We start from the raw sequence: 15,416 nt of genomic DNA on the forward strand, positions 1-15,416 counted from the left end.
AGCTGGAGGTGGGGAGGCAATGTCCTAAGCTTCAGTTGCTTTTTTCAGAGTTAGTTCTGGGATCTGCAAGGTTATGGTGCTTCTAATGCGATGTGATTGGGGAGAGGTGTGATCACTGTTTTCCTGGTCTTCACTCTGGTCTTTACCCAGTGGGGGCCCATGGTCCCTTATAGCCACAAGTGCTAGTGCTACTCTTGGCTCTGGAACTGTGACTAGGTCCCCTGCTTCTTGTGACCAACAAGAAGTGCTCCTCTCTTCCCTGGAACTGCAATCTAGAACTGCTTATGAACAATGGAGTTGCCAGGCAGTACCAGCAAATGGTCACCTATACTCTCTTTCTGACCAGTTGTCTTACCTCTTTATTGACTGTGGGCTGAGAGCTAACCTGGTGTCACAGACCAATTCTACTGACCTCCTAAGTTGTCTTAGGCTAGAAAAAATGTCTCATTCTGAGCTTTTCTTAGCTCTGTTGCTCCAAAACTTGAGTTGAGGAATTATTTTCAAGTTATTTGGAGGGGAATGTTGGGAGAATTCAGCAGAGTTGCTGTCTGTGCTCTGCCATCTTCTCCATGCTCTCTTGATTGATAAATATTCACCAAGTCTAGCAGGCCTCAGATTCTCCATGCTGTACTCATGCCATCTTCCTGACATACTGAAGTGTTTCTGTCATCCTTTTGTCATCTTTTTGCTCTCAGAACAGTAAATAAATCAGTACTACCACTATTGGAAAGAGTATATCAGACAATTGGCCTTTGACTCCACTGACCATCCTTGTAATATCCCAGACCAAAACACTTTTATTTAGTTACCACTCCCCTAGATGTATTGTGTTCTCTTATTATAATGTAAACCCCTTGAGTCATATCACTTTTTATATTTTTAGCCTCCTGCTTAGCACAGTGATTGGCACACAACACTTAATAAATGATTTTTCATCCATTAGTTCATTCAATCAAAAACATTTATTAAGAGCTTAATATGTGTTGGAATTTATGGTAAGCATGAGGATACACAGAAAAATATTTCCTGCCCTCAGGGACTTTATATTCAATGAATGAGGGTAAGACATAGATACATACAGAGTACCCCAAAAGTCCTAGTGAAGTTTTAAGCTTGTTGAAGCAGCTACTTACTATAAAATGCACTGAGATGCTCTGGCCTTTTTTCCCAGAGCTTAACTGTTACATCTGCCCTCAGAATTTCAGGGATTTACCCTGAGGGTTTAAGATATGTCTTCTCTATTGCCATTGGCTCAAACTCCCACTGACTATAATTTCCTTCTTGCCCCCCCAATTTTTGAGGGCTTTTAACTAGAATCCCAGTTCCTTTTTTTTTTTTTTTTACCACTTAACCATTGATTACTCTTTATAAAGAGAATTTACTTTGAAGGTATAGTTAAAAAAAAACTAGTGTAAACATTTTCCCCAACACCTAGAGGACTTAATCTTCCTTATATCTTGTCAGTTTTTGGAGGTTAATTCTTGATTAGCCTCAACTTAGCTCAGATTCTACATAGTATTGGTTCCACCAATCTCTGGTTTAGATGCATCATGACTGCTGGGTGAATCCTTCTACTGGGTTGAAGTTCTGAGATGCCTTCTTCATCCTTAGGGTATTGATGATTTGCTGGCAGCAAAATATAGCCTGAATTGTGACTCCTGGATTTCTGTGGGTCACTTTCCCCACCACAGAAGTTCCTAAGGTAAGAGATGACATTTCTTTCACCTGGAACATAAAGAACAAACAAAAAGGCCGAAAACTGAGGCATATTTCTCAGGACCATATGGTTTCAGAGGAGAGAAGATCTCTGTTACCACATGTTCTGTCACTGGACACCATGAGGAAAAGAGTTACTGAGTCTCCCAAGAACGAGTGGGGCAAAAGAGGTGTTGATAAACCATTTTGACTATTTCTGAAGACAGCCAAAGAACCTCTTCTCCACCACATGGTTAGCTGATGGGAATCAGTTCCAGAATACCCACGTATGCTCTACATCCCTTAGGGACACTTCCATTCCATCTTATCAAGACTTTAGAAGCAAATTCCTTAGCCTCCTTCATGTGGAGAACTTGCACCAGTCAACTAAGCTGATGAGGTTTATCCATGTGCCAACAAAAACAAATATAAGGTAACCTTGGAGGAAAATGTATTAGCAGCTGGAGGATCAAGGATCCAGAGAAAATAATTTCAATTTTTGTTTGTATTCTTTCAGCATTTTTTTTCTTTTTTCGCTAGGCAATGGGGTTAAGTGACTTGCCCAGAGTCACACAGTTAGTAAGTGTTATGTGTTTGAAGCTGGATTTGAACTCAGGTCCTCCTGAATCCATGGCTGGTGCTCTATCCACTATGACACCTAGCTGTTCCTCTTTCAGCATTTTTTGATGGTTCTGTATTGGCTCAGAGAAGAGTTCTGAGAAGAAATATTATGTATTTTAAGAAGATGTTGGAGGCCATCAGATGAAGTAGAAAGATCATTGGCCTGGAATTGAACTTTGGCTCTAGTCTTGGCCATGCCAGTAACTAGCAATGAGAACTTGGTTACTGTGGGTCTCAATTTTTCCATCTGCAAAAGGAGAGGATTGGTCACAATTTTCTCTAATGTCTCTTTGAGCTTTAAAAGTCTGTGGTTTCATAATGGAAAAGATAGCTTTTTCTAGTAACCACAGGGAGGACTTCCCACATGCATAGTGGTATTATAAAATAAATTAAAGTGATTTTGAAAAAAAGGATCAAGAAAAAAAGATCAAGCATGTGCTTAGTTGGAGGGATTAGGGATAGCAGTTGAAAAGGATGAGGATGAAGCAGAAAGTTTAAATTTAATGAAGACAAAGGAAATTAAAAGGTATGATGATTATCAAGGAAAATGAATTTTATGGATGAGAAAACTATTAAATATCCTACCATAAAATGTGGGGATTTAATTGATTTTGCTTTCTCCCATTCACGTTAGTATCAACAAATTTGTTTGCTTAAATACTATAGATTTGTAGCCTTCTGCAAAATAAGTCAAATAATTGCATGACAGTATTTTTTTTCATACCACTAGAGGACAGTATTTGCATGGCAAACTACTCCTAAAAAAAAAAAATGAAAAAACTAAGACAAAAATAGATTTTCATTTCAGTGGGTTTCCAGCACTGACCCTAAACTGAGTCTTAAACTGACCAAAGCTTGTCCGTGAAATACTCAAGAAAATTTTTGTGCAAGAGTAGGGGGAAAGTGCTGCCTTGTCACACCACTTTTCCTTAGCATGCCACTTAACATGGTCTTATGGTGCCAGTGAGAAGCCCTTGTTGCCTTAAATGTTGATTTCTCTGAAGCAGTTACTCTACCTATGATAATTCTTAAAAACAAACAGTAATCATACACGTGGGTAGTATGAATATTCATGCTTCCTTTAAGATTTTAATGACATGCTTAATTTTTAATATTTCAGTGAAAAAAGAAATGTTTTGCTTTTAAGGGATGAAAACAGGGACAGCCACTGTTGACCGAGGTTAAACTTTCCATCCACAGTATTACTTGACCCAATTTCCACTTCTTTCTACCTTCCTTGTGAATGGAAAGCAGTGAAAGCTTCCTTTTTTGGAAGTCAGCACTGGATAAGCCTTTAAATCATCAGCTTTGATCACACAAGATTACAGAATTCTAGAGTTGGAAAGCACATTTGAGACGCCATTTAGTGCCCTCATAGCTCCTACTATAAAGTAATTCCTCAATAAATATTTGTTGATTGATCCATTTCCCTGTCTTCAGGTTGGACAGCACACAAATTCCTGTGTGGGTTGAGTGGAATTTGCTAATAAATCCAAAGCAATTCAATGGCAGAAGAGTTGGTTGTTTTTTTTTTTTTTAAAGCTATCTCCTTATCATCCTTTTTTTCCCTTTCATTCCCCTCCCTCAAGCTTGAATCCAATTTTTAGCTTGTTTTGTAGGATAAATACTCTCTTGGGCCTGTCTTTCTTCCTTAGGTTCTTTCTTTTATTCTTCTAATTACATGTTTTAATACTTTTGCAGAGATTAGATATTAGAAATTTCCAAACTGAAATATCATTCCTTCAAGAAGAAGGTATCATTTAGGAAGTCAGTCTTATGCTGATATGGGTGCCAGTCCTATGCTTAAGCTAGCTTCCCCTCTTAAGGATTTTAAAAAATTAAATTGTTTGGAAAAATTTCTGAGACTTCATTGGCTTTCTGATCTTAGTATTCTAAAGACTGGATATAGTATTCCCCCGTGTACCTTTTGTTATAGCTATTAATGGAACTGATGCTCTAAAAGCCATGCCGTAGGGAACTCAGCAAACATTATTTTAACAAATATTTATTAAATGTCTACTTTAAATAAAGCATTAAGGGGGTATATGGAGATGAATAGACCTGTCCCTTCTCTTCAACATTATGATCATTCTGAACCTCACTGAAAAGATATATTTAGCAATGTAATACTATGTTGGTTAGTGTGGATCTAAATGATATTAATTCTTGAATTAGTTACAAGTTATGTGGGGGTAGACAGTCGAGCTAACTAAGGAGAGTGATGTGTGTGTGTGTGTGTGTGTGTGTGTGTGTGTATTTAAAATAACTGGTCTTTTTGCAGAAGTCATTCAGACCACTTTTTTTTTTTAAACTCATTTTCTGCTCCCAAGAGTTCCAGGGTTATTTTTCCCCTCTGGTCATATCTTGACTTTTCCCCAACATACTGTTGCTTATTCCAGCACCCAAAAACCCTTCATCATTTTCTTTGTTAAACATGCCTTTCAGATAGCAGCGTCTTTTAGTTCAACGACAAGGGGCATCTGCTAAAAGTACTAGCCTCTGTTTGATATCTGGGTCATGCTTTGTATGTCGTTCTGCATTAGCGTGATGATGAAGAGCTCTTTCTGACCCCATGGACTTGTTTTCAAGTGATTGCTTGACAGTTTGTATGGTGAAAGGTTGATCACTCTCGTCCTCCAACAGCCCATAAATAATGTGATATACTAGGGCTTAGCTTTTGGGTTATAGAAGTTGATTTAGAACTGTTGAATCAAAAAAGATTATTGAATAAACAAAACATAAACCATATCTCTTAAAATTTACACTTGTTGTTTAGTTTAATTTTTTTTGTTATGGGCCTGTAATTTTCAATAGTGTAGAGTTCCTAGGGAAGAATTAACTCTTTTAATGCAGACTGCTACCTTTTCTGCAACTCACAGTCTTAGAGAGAGAGTAGCCAAAAATAACATCTATTGCTATTTTGTAGAAAATTATTCAAAATTCTTATTTACCCATACACCTAGTTCTTGATATAAAATTATTTACCTATTAGTGTTTCCAAAGAACTGAATTTTAGAATATAAGCAATAATGTCTATAATCATAGAATGCTAAACTGAAAGACTCATTAAAATCATCAAATTGAAATCCTTCCCCTCTCCATTTTACATAAATGGAAATAAAGAATCAAAAATTTGTCTAAGATCATAGGATTAATGCCTCTATACTGTTCTATATGTTCTATTGGTTTCTATATTGTGGTCTAATTCCCCTTCAACCTCGACTTCATATTTGTATTTGAAGATGCCAGTGCTTCTGGTATTACTACCATAAAAGGGTACATGAGCATCTGAACCACATTTACCAAAAGCCTGCAGGTTAACTCAGCAGCTTTCAGTGTGCCCAGTTTGAAAGGAAGAAGGGAATCTCAGTGGGGTGAGACAGCCTGGAGGCCAGGTCAACAGAGGTACAGAGAGAGAGAGCAGAAGGAAATGCAAGCTGTGTCTAATTCATGCCAGGGCTAGCAGTGTGAAACATTTCTCCTTAGATACATTTAGTTTATGCTGCTGCTTACTAGTGGTAGGAAACATTTTCCCTCAGCTATGTTTAGCTATTGCCAGTACCAGCTGGTAGAAGGGATAGCAAAAGGCATTTCTATCCCCCCAGGTCCCAAGAGGAAGGAATAAGTCTTTTAATAAGAAATACCTTCCAGGTATAGAGGCTTTACCACTTGTGTGCTGAAAAGTACCTTCCAGGAATTGAGGCTCCAGCATTTGTGGTACCTTTCTGGCATCAAGAAGTCACTGTTTGTCCAATAGGAAGACCTCAAACACCCCTTCCAGTTCCCTCTGTAATAGGGATCTGTTGAATCAATCAACAAAATCAACTTACTTCCCTTAAAGTAACTGACAAAAACTACTTGGGATACGTGGTTGGATGAGAATACATCTCAATGAATTAATCAGTCTGAGATGTGAACTAGGTATGAACAAGAACAGCATTGGATTCAATGCATCGAATCAATCCATCTGAGATATTTCAATTAGGTGTTTCAGGAAATCTGTTTGTGACTTGGTCATGCCCTGAAAGGTTTGAGCTTCTGGTAGCTTAGGTAGAAAACTTCCAGGCAAACCCCTGATAAGTAATTAAGGGAAGAAGAGGAGAAGAACTGTGGCCTTGGAACCCTCTCCCCTTTTTACTGGACAAGAACTTTGTGAACTTAGAGGGTTGAAGATTTTTGTACTGCCCATTGGTGCCCATTTGTACCACCCATTAGAGTCTTAGCAGCATTCTTGGAACAACAAGCAGCATCTGTAGCATAAACCTAGGATAAACTAGACAAAATGAGGAGAGACATGTTTAAGACCTACAAAGAATCTATCAGAAAGCCACAATAAACCTAAGGGTAATTTTGTGATGAGCCCATTAAGGGGAGAAAAGGACTTTGTGCATTTAGAAGTAGTAAGGTTCCCTTTTGCCACTTGGGCTTTCTAAGCTTGAGCCCATTTTCCCCAAAACTCAATATGTTCCCATGGGAGAGTGTCACAGACTTTTGGAGGGATATTTTATATCAACTATTCTTACCATATCACCTTAGTAACTACCCCCTTTTAAAAGCTAATTAAGTATAGTAATCTTTACTCAAAATCAACCAATAATTATAGAGGAAACACACAAGTCAGGGCTTGTGAGCTACAGCATTCAAGAAATACCATGAAACTTCTCAGGGCTGCTCTTGAAGCTCTTAGAGGTGATGCAGCAGCCTTGATTTGGGGCCCTAGGCTCCTAGTGCAAAAAAAGGTTGGGAGAGTAGTCCACAGCATATATTATACCCATTACACCTATAATACTATGTTGAGGATCAGTATGGGGAGTAGAGATGAGCAGAATTACAGCCTCAAACTTGTGAAGGAGATTGTATTTTTGGGAAATGGGTAGTGTGAATGCTGGACACTTGGTTTTAAACCCTGTTATTTAGCTTGCTTTCTGTTTTAAGTTAATGTTCTTTCCTTTTCTTTGATGTCATAGGTTCTATTCTGACTTGGTTAGGGTTATTAGGTGGAGATGGGGACTCATGTGCTGTGAATTAAGATAGATGATTTTCTCTTGAACACTGTGGGATTGGTTGCTTGAGAAAGGGAAACAGTAAGTTAGTTTCAGCAGGGTCATTAGGGATCTGGATAAAACTAGGCTCCTATGGAACTTTCTGGGGCCCAGAGGTCCCTAGAATTGCATCTCCAGTCTGGCCATCCCCTTGGACCAAGAAGGGAGTTATTGGTCCACTAATGGTCTCCCAAGGTTCAGACCTTCAATTTGGGGATGTAAATCATAGAATTCTAAAGTTGGAAGAGACCTCAGAGGTCACTTTTTCAATTCTTACTCAAAAAACATTGCTTCCTCCAGTTGAAGGTATTTTATGATCTCAGAGTATAATCTATTCTATTTTAGGCCAGTTCTAATTGCTAGGAAATTTGTCATTATAGTGAATTGATATCTGCCCCTCCCCATGTTATTTTTACCCTAATTCTGCCTTCTGGAACCACATGAAATAAATCTAATCTTTATTCCATGACAGCCCTTTAATATTTAGAGACAGCAACCAAGATTTCTCCAAGGCTTCTCTTCTCCAAGTTAAACATTTCCTCATCCTCTTATATAGCAAGATTTTTTTTATCCCCTTGCTATGCTACTTGCTGCTCCTAGATGAACTTTAGCTCATCAATGTTTTTCTTAAACTGAATACAGTAGTATGGATGTGATCTTACCAGTAGGGTACAAACAGGACCATCACCTCTCTTGTTCTGAACATTAAAGTTCTATTAATGCGGTCTAAGACCATATTTATCTTTATAGCAACTGCATCATATCGTAGGCTTATATTGAGCTGTATGAAACAGGTAGTGCAGTGGATAGAGTGTTGGAGTTGGAGTCAGGAAAAATCTGAGTTTGAATCCTATTCAAATACTAGCTGTGAGACCTAAGCATGTCACTGAACCTCTCAACCTCATTTTCTTCATCTATAAAATGGGCATAATAATAGCACCTACCTCACAGGTTGTTGTAAGCATCAGATAATATATATAATTTGCTTTGCAAACTTTAATGCCTTACATAAACACTAGATTTTATTATTATTAGCCATTAAGGGGCCACAGGAGGAGTTTGTGTATTATATTACTCAAGTGTTGGAATGTGCCTGAAGAATACCCACAAACCTATCCATGGTGGATACAGATGAACTCCATCCCAAGAGCACTGCTTTGGTTCAGGGAAGCCATGGGAGAACTGGTAGCCATGATCCAAGGTGTGTCTGGGGGGTTCCCTAGAAGGAATTCTTGAGTAACATACAGATTTACTTCTTTCTGAGGAGTTAGAATTCTTGCAGTCACTGATTCAGTCTTCTCTAACAAGCAATTGTTAAGTACCTACTATCTACAAGGCACTGAGTTTAGGTGATAGGTAACAAAGAAAAGAAAAAAAAATTCCCTGCCCTCAGGTAGCTTATGTTCTGCTGGAGAGATAGAACATGTAAACAGATAAATATATACATGATAGTAGGAGTGAACAGTAATGATTAGGGGGACTAAGAAGGACTTTACGCATAGATTTAATAATAATAACTCAAACAAGTCTCAAGGACATTCTTGGCCAGTATTATAATTCTCCTAGATTGACCAGGCTCAACCAATAAGCAAAGCCTTAGTTTCAAAGGAAAACAAGAGATTTCAGGAATACTTGGAAGTTATCTTTTCCTTAACTATAGGATCTCAGAACCAAAAGTTGACAGTTTGCTTCCAGCTGCTGTGCAGATTGTGATTCAAGTGTGTGCCATTGATAACCTTTGCTATCAGGGCTTCTGATTACATTTTTTAATGACAACTTCAATTCTGAAAGAATGCTGATTTGGCTGGTTTTCAAGATGTAAATCCAGAGAAAGGGAAATTAGTCTTTCTTATTACTTTGAAATATCCAACAGCTTTTAAATTCCTAGAAAACACTCGACTACCCCCTCCTGAGTCAACCCCTAGCAGCTTTCTTAATTGTTACATTCTAGTAAGAATGCCAACTTCTTTGTAGCATAAGACATAGATTATGAGCCAGGGCCGGACTTCCCAGAGGGTAACTGAGTATTTGTGCAGTGATCTAAAGGGAAACCACTTTTTTGTATTTTTCAAAGAGACTGGAAAGATAATTAATAGCCTGGAATCTGTCTTGAACAAAGTCTCTCAGGTAGTCTGGTATCATGGGAATTTTACTCCTTCCCCTCACCCCCTTTTTTATCTTCAGGAGGTTATCATACCAGAGCCTGTACATATGGGCAATTCATTATGATGGGTCAGGAGATACAGGGAAAACTTTCGTCTTTTAGAGCAACATTATCATCCTTGATAGGACATGTATGTCTCAAATGTGAAGTATGGTTTCAGGTTTTAAGAATATCATTAATGTTAACCCAAAGTGACAAAAAATAGTAAGATGATTTTAACATTTAGACTATGCGCTCGGTTGTCTTCAGGAGAGTTGATTATTGACTGCATCAAATCAGAATTTGACTCTAAATAATGTCATGATTCAACTCAAGGGCCGTGGATTCTGTTTGGTGTTTTCTTTAATCAATGAATTAATCAATCAACAAGCATTTATTAAGTGTCTATGATGTGCCAGGAGCCTTGGGTGCTGGAAATACAAAGACGAAAGTATAAACAATCCATGCCCTCAAGAAACTTACAGTCTAGCGGGGGAGATGTGTACATATTTGAAGATCTATAACCTATCTATAGGTATAGAGGCAGCTAGGTGGCTTATTGGATAGAGTGCTGGACCTGGAACTAGGAAGACCTGAGTTCAAATTGGGCCTCAGATATTCATTAGCTATATGACCCTGGGCAAATCACTTAACTTCTGTTTGCCTTAATCCACTGGAGAATGAAATGGCAAACTACTGCAGTATCTTTGCTAAGAAAACCCCATGGACAGCACTGATATGCTATGGTCCATAAGATATGGTCCATAGTCAGACATGACTGAACAACAACACCCTATCTATATATAATAGGTATGAGATGATTTTTTTGGGGGAAACTATTTGAAAAAGGGTCAGTTTGGTGGCACAATGGACAAAGCAGTGGAATTGGAGTTAGGAAGACCTGAGTTCAAATCCAACCTCAAATGTTTACTAGCTATATGCCTCTGTCACTTAACCTCTGTTATAAAATGGGGATAATAATATCACCTATATCACAGGTTTGTTGTGAGGATAAAATAAGATAATGTTCATAAAGTATTTTGCAAACCTTAAAGCACTATATAAATGCTATTTATTATTATTATTATTATTATTAACTGGGAGGATCAGAAAAGGTCTTAGTGCTATCTTAATTTGAGCTATGAGTGGTTCTCACTTGGTAGAGCATGGCATTAATGAAGCCATATTAGATAGCTTTATTCTTAGTATGTCAGACAGGTTTGTTCTGTTCCATGTCCATGTTTTATATACCAAATTCTGGCCTATTATCTTGAAAATGTTTATTGTTGATCATTCAGGAGATAGATATGAGATGGTTGGATCAATATTATTATGTACTTTGTACTTCAATATTTTAACATTTTAATAGACCTGAGATTTCACTGATTTGGGTACTCCCTCCAGAGATGTTTTCTTACTCTATGAAATTGTTGTCTGTGGATGACCACTGTACTACCATAGAATGTCAACCTGATTTACTGACTCTCGAACCAATTCTCTGTAAACTGCTGCCTAGGTGTCTCTAAAGGATCTCATAGTCTCCCTAAGTTAAGACTTACTTTCTTGCTATTCAGAGATTGGAACAGAGAGACAATTTAGAAGAATGAACTTTGATTCAGGACATGAGAATCCTGCATCCTGTCCTCTTATGAATGGAACATGGGGCTAGTCATGGATTTATAGAATCTTAGTATTGGAACGGACTTTAGAGATTAAATAGGGAGATTCCCTCATTTTAGAGATGAGGAAACAGGCTCAAGGAGGTTGTCATTCAATTTCTGTGTGTGTATCAATTTTCTTAATTGTAAAGATGAAGGGAAAAATTTTATTTCACTAATGGTGCTGAAATTAGTTGTGTTTGAATTTTTTTGAACTCATAGTAATAATAATTATTATTTCACCACCCTTGGTGAAAGTCATAATATTATAAATTTTATCATTATTACAATGGCTTTATCAAAGATAGTATAGTTAGACAATTTTTTTTGAAATCATAGAGTAAAAAGTTGAAGTATAAGAGTGTAACACTCACATTTGTCTGCTATCTACTTTCCTGAAAATTTTTATCTAAGAAGAATACTATTCTGACCAGCCAGATGAATTAATACACTCATATTTAGTGCTCCTACACTAGGGCCTAGCCTAGTTGATTGGTGGTTCAGTGAGTGCAAACTGGATACTTTAGCCCACTATATCTAGCTCTGGCCTTATAAGCACCAGACTGCATTTCACCTTAATGTCCCTTTTGGTCATCCTGCTGTCTACCCCGATCATCTTATAATATGCCTGCTCCACTGCCCTGCTTTTGCCTACCAGATTATCATTGTCAACACCAGATCTTGACCTCCATACCCTGGAATTTCTAAATTCTTGGGTAAATTAATCCACTCATCTTTGGAGCTCCCTTCCTCTTGGCTTCCTCTCCCCTCCTCCCCCACCCCACTTTCTTTCTTTTGCTCTGGGAGTAGTAATCTAATCTAATCAAATTAATTATATCATTATTTCTGGAAAGGTTGTGTCAATTGACTGACCTGTAGAGCAAATCACCATATTTGTAACTCCCCAGACCAAAGATCCCTTCCCTGGCCATCACTCCTCTGTTTGTGTTGTCTTTCTCTATTAAAATGTGAGCTCCTTGAGGGCAAGGCCTCTCTTTTCATATCTACATATCTAGTGCTTAGCATAGTTCTTGGTACATAGTAGGTTTTTAATAAATGATTTTTCATTTATTCATTCAACCATCTCTTCTCCAAATTAACAGATTTTGATTGTAGGGACTTTTTGGTTTGCTGCTATGAGCTACCAGGATGTTGCCAGGATGAATATGTTACTTCTTCAGGCCCATAAGAGACAGAAAGAAAGGGAATCCTTGAAGCTGGAAAAGTATCACAAATATTCTCTTCTCCAAAAATCAAGACCCAAATTCACACAGAGCTATAATTTGTCTTGTGTTGTATTAATACTTTTTCTTACTCCACACATTTCAGTCTTAGGTTTTAGTGAGTGAATGGATTCAACTCATAATTGTATATTGTGGTGAACAACAGTTGTTTGGAACTCCATAGACTATCTGCATTTGGCCATTTATAGCATGGCAGCCTTTTCTTTGTTGCTTGTTTGCATTTCCTAGCCATTTCCTAGCTCCTACCTCAAACCTATTCTGAGATATGGCAGGCATGTATCACTACTCCCTGCTCTTGCCTTATGCTCCCAGAAAGAGACTGTGCAAAGCTCTCTCATGAGGAATAAATCACTTAATCAAATTGGTCACAGATTAATTGGTCTATACACCCAGCTAGGAAGGTAATCAACATTTATTTATTTATTTTTCAAAAAATTTTAAATTAATTAATTTATTTTTAGTTTTCAACATTCACTTCCATAAGCTTTTGAGTTTTAAATTTTCTCCACCTCCTTCCCCTACCCCCTCCCCAAGATGGCATGCAATCTAATATAGGCTCTACATATACATTCTTATTAAACATATTTCACATTAGTCATGTTGTAAAAAAGAATTGAATGAATGAGAGGAACCCCAAGAAAGAAGAAACAAAACAAAACAAAAAAAGGGAGAGCTAATAGTATGCTTTGATCTGCATTCAGACTCCATAGTTCTTTCTCTGGATATGAATAACATTTTCCATCATGAGTCTTTTGGAGGTGTCTTAGATCCTTGTATTGCTGAGAAGAGCTAAGTCTATTAAAGTCAGTCATCTCACAATGTGGCTGTTATTGTGTACAATGTTCTCCTGGTTCTGCTTGCTTCACTTAGCATCAGTTCATATAAATCCTTCCAGGTTTTTCTGAAGTCTGCCTGCTCATCATTTCTCAATCAACATTTAAAGGCCTACTATGTTCTAGACTCTGTACTAAGTGCTGAGGATACAAGAAAAAATTAGTTCCTTGTCTGGAGGAACTCACAATCTAATGGGGGAAATAACATTCAAACAACTATTTACAAACAGGCTACATACTTGATATACTAGAGAGAACGAACAGAAGGAAGGCACTAGAAGTGATGAGTGAATCCTAGTTTGGCATGATGGATGTTGTGCCACACGTGGCTTTGTATTAGATGGAACTCACGTTCTGAAAGTTATTAATAGCAAAATTTGTCAGAGAAGCAGCGTGATATACTATATACATATACGCATATAAATATACACACATACGTGTGTGTGTGTGTGTGTGTGTGTGTGTGTGTGTATATATATATATATATATATATATATAATGTGTGTGTGTGTGTGTGTGTGTGTATTACCAGATTTGGAGTCAGGAAGACATAGACTCAAATCAAGGTCACACATTTACTACCTTGGTGACCCTGAGGTTAGTCACTTACTCCCTCTGTGCTTTGGTTTCCTCATCTATAAAATTAAGGAGTTGGACTAGGTGACTTCTAAAGGCCTTTTCAACTCTAAAATCTATGATCCCATGACTTGTCAGAGATAGGATTTGAACCCTAGTCTGTTGAGTTCAGGTCTAGAGCTCTTTCCACTATAGCACACTGCTGTTCAGTAGACATGGCTACTCCCTCAGCTTTCTTCCGCAGTTGGCATCGTTTCTGTAGGTTGGGTCTTATAGGATCTTTCACCTTATATTCATCCATCCAAACTAGTCATCCATTCACCTCTCTGGTATGAGTTAGTCACCTATTATTTCTGTGACCAAACCATGTAATTACTTTTTATTTTTTGAAGGAGAAAACATCAGAATGAGGGTACATAAATATGGCTCTTGGGGTTAGATTTACTATATGGACATTGGTTTAAATGATTTCATACCTCTTTCCAATTGCTGATTTATCCTCCATTTCCAACTGGGTTGCACTCTTCTCAATTTCTCCACCGTGTCCAAGAAATCTCTTCATCCTGGAGGATCACTTCAGCCCTGAAATTCATACTGGAAGTACCCAGCACCCCTGAGGCCTTTCCCTCTGATTGGTTAGCTTCTCCCAGAACCTTCACTTAAGGAGTACCCCTCCCCACAACTAGCTCTCTCTTTATTTCTCACCAGACTGTACCCCTTCTGATGTCTCTATCATGTTCCTGCGCTGTTCTCCTCCACCCCCAGCCCCTTGCAGCTTCTTTTTATATATTGTCTTCCTTATCAGATGTGTTTAGATTCCCAATGCTTAGCATAGTAACTGGCACATAGTAAGTGCTTAATAAATACTTGTTGATTGATTGACTGAAATAAATCAGTTATGTGAAGTTATCAAGTGTTATAATGGATACACTATTGGACTTGACTAGAATCATGATGGTCTGAGTTAAAATCCTGCTGTGCTATGCCAACTCAGCCAAATCACTTAACTTTTCTCAGCCTCAGTTTTTTCAGACATAAAATGGGAATAGTATATGTCTCATGGAGTTGTTGTAAGCATCAATTGATGTAACATAGTAAAGTTTACTTTGTGAACCTTAAAGTGTTAGGTAAAACTTAGCTGTTACACACGTTTCATATTATGCATCTACAGTTGTAGCCCATTATAATCCTTTTATTTAGGGCAAGAGTGGCAACAAAAAGGGCTTGGTTTTCAGGTAAGTGGTTACCTAAAGGAAATAGGGAAAGTAGACATTGGAATAAAAGGATAAATAATCTGCTGTAGTTTGAGCAAATAGATTTGCGTTTATGTGCCTATAGTGGGTGATGTTCAGGGTAAGAGAGATGCCAACATTAACCCAAAATCTACTTGCTAACTCTAGAGAACTAATTTAATAAAGGCCTTTAAAGTTGAGATTTCTTTGGTTTCATTTTTTGAAGTGTTTGCAAATGTTGAACATGAAGTTCTCTCTAGACAAGTGAATGGCCTGGTCAAAATGACTTTTTGTAATACTATTTGTGGGGAAAATAATTGTTACCTTCCTTCTCAGAGGATAGATTTCATTCCTGCTTCTTTGTGAAACTAG

The sequence above is a fragment of the Vombatus ursinus genome, unplaced genomic scaffold, assembly GCF_900497805.2.
Source record: "Vombatus ursinus unplaced genomic scaffold, bare-nosed wombat genome assembly UNPS02015255.1, whole genome shotgun sequence".
NCBI lineage: Eukaryota > Metazoa > Chordata > Mammalia > Diprotodontia > Vombatidae > Vombatus > Vombatus ursinus.